We start from the raw sequence: 8,300 nt of genomic DNA, 5'->3' as shown, positions 1-8,300 counted from the left end.
ACTATCTGTCGTAGTGCACAAGTCATTTTCGAGGCCATTTAAACAAATCTTGATCAAGAGAATTTAAAATGTGGTTGCTATTGACCCTAGCTTGGCTATTTACAAAATGTCGGGTTTGTGCGGGATCACCTATGTCTCGCAACGACTGACCTTCAGTAGGGCTGCACGATATTGGAAAAAACTGACATTGCGATTTCCCCCCCCTGCGATATGAAAAAATACAGGAATTGAAGAAAAGATCGTTTTTTATTACCGCAAACCATCCTTTCTTGAACTTTAATGCTATACAATTGGTATTTTCTAACTATATTTAACCGGATGAAGGATTTTAGTCACGGACGTCTGGATCTTAAGTTATCAGAGCAACAAGCTGAGCTAGCGCGGTTAGCAGCGCCAAACTGCCCTGGAGAAACACATGAAACTACTTTATTCAGTGCTTTTACCTTTAATCACCGGGTCTGTTTGTTTTGGAGGTTTGATTGTGATTGGTGGTTTGCTGTGCATGCAGAGCCTGCATGTCACTCACTCAAGTACCCCTGACATGAGAGCCGCGAGAGTTTTCCTTTTGTAGCAAGCAGCAAAAGAATTGTAACATGACGTGTTTGAGTTAATTTGCCTACTTAATATCCTAAACATTTTTTTAAAAATAGAAAAACCAATAGAAAAACCTAAAAAGAGCACGGTTAGTAGAGTTGCACTGTAAATGTGGCATTAGTCTATTATAGAAAAAGCTTTAAGGGATTATAAAGTGTGGCCAAAGACATAAAAGTAAATATTGTGGATATTGGCAGGTCACTCATAATTATCTTTGGCAGCCATAGTGAATCAAAGATTGTGTAAAACAGATGCCATTTTTTAAATGCATAAAGTAAAACAGCAAATACTGTAGCTGACGAGCTGTCTCCTGCTTTTTCCATATAGTAGTTATCTGCTGTGACTGCTGTACATATATGCTGCACCGTATGTTTGGAAACAGAGTGGACGTGGAGCTCCCATGCATTTGCTTCTCAGTCCAAATGGATTAGAATCAAACAGAGGGTTATGTGTATGAATCCATTCCATTAGTGCTGCCTCCACACAGCCTAGAAGCCGTGCAGGATGAAAGGGAGGATTTATCTCCACAGCCTCATCACATGTTGCGACCCCAGGCCTGGAGTAGAAAGGTCTTTCTCTCAGGTGCCATGGAAACCAGCCCACCACCGGCTGCTGGTCCCGTCGTCCTCCAGCCGCCCTCTGTGCTCTTCCTGTACAGATATCTGTCTAACGCTCTGCAGAGGATCCCCGCCTGTTGCATGTCTGGGTGAGTTTCCAAAAAGATTATTCTGAAATGGTGAGACCTCGTGCTTCTATTGATGCCCTGCAGAACTGAGATCTGTGGAGCCTCTGTAGTCACACGGTACAAATAAAACGGTGTGAGAGAACAGATCTGTTAACCCTGCCTCAGATTCACAGGAAGGCTTATCATTTGGTTTCAGGATGTGGTATTGTACATTTACTGTATAGTGAACTCAATGACCTTGTGGGCATGGTATCATTTTAATATGGTAATATACGGGAAGTCCATCTCATTGCACGTTGAAGAGAGTTTCAAGTCAGTGACCATATTACTCCCATACAGTAGCCGAGATCAGACTTACTTATTCATTTATATGTTTTAGTTTTTAGTTTTACAACAGGCAGGGACTTTTCGAAGATCATTCATTGGATTCACCAAATTGTTCGTGTTAAATTACCAAAATTGTATTTATTTTTAGCAGACAGCTTCAGATGCATAACCACCCCCCTCTGGAAAGGGTCGGGGTTGTGCCTTCACCAATTACCGTGCAAGGCGTCTGGATTCTCAAATATCACACACAAGTCTATCTTGTCAGACTTCAAACAATGCGTGTATGCATGCCCGGAACAGCGCTACAGAGAGGGCATGTGCTTTAAATGGGAGGGCCCACAAAGCCGCCATGTGCTGCGGCACAATATCATTTAGAGAACATCGAACAGCAAGGCCAACAGCATTGCGTAAATAATCACACCAATCACAAATACACACAAATAAAGAGCAACATAGAAACCACTTTTGCAAAATGGTGTGTGTGGCGGCACAAACACTGGTAACACAGCACGCATGAGCAAGGCACACATTGACAATACAAACATGACAGCAACTGTTTGCCTTAAACTTGGACAACCGCTAACGCAGCAGCAAACATATTAACATAATAATATTAACATAAGCAGCAGCAGTACCTGTTGGAGTGCTGCTAGGTAGCGTCTGAGGAGGAGGAGGAGGAGGAGGAGGAGGAGGAGGAGGATGCTGGCAGGTGTGTTACTGGGTGTGGCAACGCTGCTGGATGGTATAGCGGGACAAGGAGCTGTGCCTCGGAGGAGAGCGCTAGGATTGGCTGCCTCGATGGGTCAAAGATTGGATGCTGCTCTAGCAGCTGCAGGATCACCACCGTCCTGCAGCTCTTTGATCACCATTTATTGTTAGAAAATCCTTAAACTTACTAATGGATTTATGTTGTACATTTTTTTCATTTAAAACAGAAATGGGAGGCTACAGAATGCAAAGTATAAACAACTCCAGAATAGTCGGCATAGCAGTGTGACGCACAACAACTTCATCTGTTCTGAATAGCGATTGGTCTAAATGTGAGCTAATCACAACTAACAAAAGACCGTATTACTCTACGTATATTTTTCATTTGACTTATCACGTACATCGTATTTATATGTTTTAGTGAGCTAATCACAACTAACAAAAGACCGTATTACGTATTACTCTACGTATTTTTTTCATTTGACTTATCACGTACATCGTAGTATTAAAGTGCACAGTTATGAAAAACTAAAAAAGAAACAACGTGTTCTTTGGGGGAGGGCAGCATTGTCAGATGGGAGGGCCTTGCCTGCGTTTATGTTTGGGCAGCCAGTGTCCAGAACCAATCAGAGTCCTTCATGTCTGTGAGGCAAGTCTATTTGCCCCTTTCAACCCCCTACTGCAATGGGCTAAAAAAAACGACTGCTCCAAAAGAGGCTCAAATTGCTCCAGAAGAAGTTAGCTAAGATGCTACATTAGCATTACTTATATCCGAAATGGGTGGATTGTTTGTATTATAAGAACAACAATGAACAGCCCTAAAGGAATCTCTTGGTGAGAAAGAGCTCAGCAATGCTTCAGCCTTTCTCTTGAAAAATGACGTCTTCCACTGCGTATGGAGATTCAGAACGCAGATTCTTGCATTACCGCCATCTGCTGGACAGTCCCGTGTGCCTCCCAACCTTTTTCCACTCAGGGACCACTTAAGATTCTAAAAAATGTTCGCAGCCCACATTCAACCATAAACAATACGGAGGCTAAATAAAGTTCTCAGAGTACTTTTTATTTTATTTAGAAAAGGAGCTGGCCATCAGTAACAAACAGACATTTTTATTACACGGTTTAGTTGAATACTCGATTCTGATCTGGTCAATTTAGAACATGTGACACGTTGTTAATCCAGTAGTACAGACCGCTGTCAAGGACTGTTGACTGTCTTACATTGACTGTAATGACCGTTGCTAAGGAGGATCAAGAAAGAAAAAGGAAAAGAGGTTCAAATAAAAAAAATCTTAATAATGAAATGTTTCCACACAAATCATAATGTTTTGCAAATTATTTGGTGGCCCACTTGCAATGCCTTCAAGGCCCACAGGTTGGGAACCACTGCAGTAGGGCATTTTGTGAATATTTAAAATCCCTAGCGATGCCTGAAAGGATATCAATTGACTGGGGACTGTTTGAAAGAGGCATCTGATCAGTCACAAATAAAGGAGGGACAAGCCATTTAAAGGTTTGGCTGCGTAGTGTAAAAAATAAAATAAAATAGAGGGATAGACAATATGTTGAATTAATGAATTGTGTATGTATGTGGTTGTTTTCCAGTCTGGTTGTGTCCACTGCTCAGTGCCAGTGTTCTGGAGGATGCTGCTGTTCTGTCCCACACCTCTGTGTTATATTTGCCACTCCTGTTCGACTGCCTTTTTAATTACTGTGACTGTATCACAGAATCCCACTAATGAGGAAGGGACTCAAATTCATGCACTACATCGCTTACATCTCTAGTGCAAATTGAGCATTTTACAGGACCTCTCTAAGCACTTCCTGTTTTATCACTAGCAATGGCTGATCATACATCCGCTGGCAATGAATGGATGAAGACCACTACCAGCTCTGTGATGTGTTTGCTTTGCCATGTAGCCTGGAAGTATCAGGATATATTTAGATTTCTAAAGGCTCTGCTAACGTAACTTAGCAGATGTTGGAGAGTCATATGGATGTTGGTGTAACAGAGACCCCCTCAGGTATTCTCATTATTCTACTACTGAGCAGATGGCAGGGAAACTTACGACACTTACCATTATCCATCATACATATTTTGCTCCCAATTTACATAGCCGCTGCTTCACAGGAGCTCCTACAGGAGCTCCTACAGGGAGAGTACCTAGCTGGAGGAATGCACCGCAGCTCCACCAGAGGCTCGGGAAGACAGTCTGAGATGTCACTGCCACTGCACCTCAAACTCAAATATGCTAATGGTTGTACAGAGGAATTCCAGTGGGTGCATCCCAGTTGTATATATTGAATTGTGAGGAGGAAAATTCTTCAGCTTGATGATTTTTAAATAGTGTAATATCAAGGAGAATTTATTTTTTTCGCTACAAAACCGCCTCGATAAGATGTTTATAAAGTAACTTTTATAGCAATTGAGCGGTTGTATTTTCCAAAGTGTCTTAGCCTCAGTTGTAACAAATTAAATGTACAATCAAGACTTAGCAATAGCTTTCTGCTGCAGAGATCCTGGCTCAGCCCTACCTCCGGAGCTGGGACCAACCTGCATTGCATTTTGGTCTCATTTGTGTTATCACGTGTTACGGTGGAAAAAAGTGTGTTCATCAAGCTTTTAAAGCGCAATGTATTGTTTTATTATATCAGGTCTATGACACATAACCTTTACAACCTACATTTTTCTACATGACTATAACTCATCAAGTGAGGTAACTTTAACCAGTAAGTAACCTGTTAAGCCCCGAGCCTGTTTTCCAGGTCCCAGAACAAATAACCATGACTGCCCTTCTAATGCTGCGCTCACACCGGAAGCGATGCAATGTTTGGGGTCGGCGCGATTACATGTAAAGTCAATGCAGAGACGCGGACAGACGCGAATTCGCTCCGACGGCGAGCATGAAGCGGTGGACGCGGCGCGAATCACGCGATTGAACGGTGCCCCGTCAAACGCGAGAGTTCCATTTTTTCAACTTGAGCGTCAAATTCACGTGACGCGTTCTCGCGGAAGCCAATCACACATTGGATTAACCCTTGTGTGGTGTTCGGGTCAAATTGACCCGATTTCCATTTTGAATGAATAAAAAAAAATATAAGGATATTTTCGTTCAACCTGAAACTCAATAGGCGCGTTCACACCGCAGTACTTTTCCCACTTTAGTTCCGATATAGTTCCGAAATGTTGCGTTCACACCAAAAAGAGCCGGAACTAAAATTAGTTCATGAGAACCTTTTCACCCCCTTTTCCGTCCCGGCTAGAGAGCAGGGACTTTCGTGGGAGAAAAAGGTTCCTATGTCTGATTGGCTGGGCGGATTGCAAACCACGCCCCGTAAAACTCCCTTTTGTGAAGCCGCCATTTTATTATCCTCGCATTAGCATTATTAGCATTAGCATTATTAGCATTAGCCCAGCGCAGAAACGCAGAGAGACTAACTTATGGCAACACAAAATAAAACATGGGAGCGGTGGAGATGAGGAGGTGTCGTCGTTCTGGCGATTTACTCGGAAGGCTTCAGTAGAAGCTGCTGGGAGTCCCAGCAGCTTCTACGGAAGCCAGTCCCCAACTGTGGGGACTTCCGGCCGGGGACTTTGGGCGACAGTATACGCCGTGAAGTGGTTTGCGGCCTGCCAGTAAACCCAAAGCAGAAGAAGAAGGGACGTCAGCGGCTTCATTTGCCTAATCCACCCCCAGGGACTTATTCCGGTGTGAACGCGATCTGTACTTAGTTCATGAGAACTAAAGAGTTCTCATGAACTAAGTTCTCATGAACCTTTGTGGGAAAAGTACTGCGGTGTGAATGCGCCTAATGGCCGGGGCTTATTTATTGTGAAGGACATGTGGAATTGTTTTTATTTTTTTCCATTTATGAAAAAATGCCCACCCGCATTTATGTCCTTCATAAGAGGTTCAGGTCAATCTGACCCGGATACAATACCAGGACAGACAGTCCAATTGTATGCATAGAGAAGCTTTTCCCTTGATCTTTATCCTTTGTAATGTGTACACAAAACTATCCTAGAACATTATAAACATTTTAGATCTTCCAGAAATGTATAAACATTTTACATTTTCTCGCACTGTCCCCCTCGCACCTGCATGCCGGAGGAGGGACTAAACAGAGACATAACCTCAGTGTAGTAACAGTGTAGTGCAGAACTACAATTATCTACAAACAAAATGTCCAAAAGATATTCTGCTCAGAGCCTTGGAGCTAATAATGGTTGAGAGTGAGTGGAATGCTTTAGAGGAACTCGGTGAAGTGGGACAGGAAGACATTTCTGAAGATGAGGATAATGTGGAGGTAAACTCAGAATTTGACAGCAAATTTGAAGATGAACTTGACTCATAGCCAGCTGCTGGAAGACCCCCACAGCCAGCTGTGAGGTCTGTGGACCCTCAAAGGACTCCAAGACACAGACTACATGCAGCAACTGCAACAAGTACATCTGTGCTATACACACGAAGAAGTTCTGTCCATCATGTGTTTCCTAAACGGACTTGCCCATTGACTCACATGATGTTCTGCAGCGTCACTTCATCAATATATTTTTCGGATATACTGTATTTTATGAATAGTGACTGTTAATTGTTTTTATTTGCTTTGTGTTTATATCTGTTCTATGTCATTTATATGGATGTTTCATTCTCTCTATATTTCACAGCCAAATACTTTTGGATGTGGTTCTTGTGTTCCAATTGATGATAAATTGCTTTATTTCCTTCAGGGCTTTGATTATTATATAACAGATTAAAAATAATAAACATTAATGAAAAAAATTTCATTTACATCTTACGTCCTAGAAAAGCATGAGCAAAATGTAAACTTAGTTTGTATTACAGTGTATTTTCTTTTAACATAAATTAAATTTGTATCACATAAAACACTTCGATTGTTAAATTTGATCTAGCAAATAGTATTTAAAAAAACTAATCATATATTTCATTCATATTGTTGGGGAATGAGTTAAAGACAATATATATAAGGAATTCTGCATGTTGAATTTAGTTCTGTATTTTTTTTAAACCCTGAAATATGTCCCGGGTCAATTTAACCCGAACATTACCAAAGGGTGCGAAATGTGAACATAACACAAGGGGATTAACCTTCAGCCGCGTTGTTATCGTTGTAATGCCATTGAACACAACCTTTGATCAGAATAACAGCTAAAGGTGAGCATATCTCCGTGTTTTGCTACCTAAAGCTACGTTGTGTGTTGTCTGTGTTTGCTTCCCCTGTCGCGAGTTCTGATCGCTCAGTGATGATCCTTATATTTCTAGAATCTGTGGTATCTCAGCTTACTAGCTAAGCTTGTTTGTGCGGATCCGATAAGGATATCGATTGATTTATACCTAGAGTTCTGTGCTAAGTGCGTTAGCATTTTTTCGCTCAGGGTTCATTTAGACCAGGGGTGTCAAACTCAAGGCCCGGGGGCCACATTCGGCCCGCGACTTCATTTTATGTGGCCCCACAAGAGCTTGCAAAGAATATAATATGTTTATTATACGGTTACATGCTACAGAAGCACGTTGCCCATAAACTACATGTCCCACAATGCATCTCAAATATGACTTTTTTCTCAGAATTTGCCTTTTTTTCTTAAAAATATGCATTTTTTCATAGAATTCCTTTTTCTCAGAATTAGATTTTTATTTCAAAATGTCACTTCTATTTCTTTTTTCTCCAGAATTTGGCTTTTCTTTTTAAATCTTTTTGGGACATACGCACTGAAGAGACTTGCCTTAGACTTCTGCTTTCAGACGTAGTTAATTATGAAGTTATTACCCTATCCGATGATAATCCAATGCAGAGGCAATGATGTAATATAATACATTATTTTATATATATGATATATTTATATATGTACTTGTATATAGTCTTAAAGTTACGACCGGCCCTTTGAGTGCAACCATAATGCTGATGTGGCCCGCGATGAAATTGAGTTTGACACCCCTGATTTAGACGCTTCTTGTGAGACTTG

Source organism: Pseudochaenichthys georgianus, chromosome 4 (assembly GCF_902827115.2).
Source record: "Pseudochaenichthys georgianus chromosome 4, fPseGeo1.2, whole genome shotgun sequence".
Classification (NCBI taxonomy): Eukaryota; Metazoa; Chordata; class Actinopteri; order Perciformes; family Channichthyidae; genus Pseudochaenichthys; species Pseudochaenichthys georgianus.
This window is presented reverse-complemented; position numbering follows the sequence as displayed.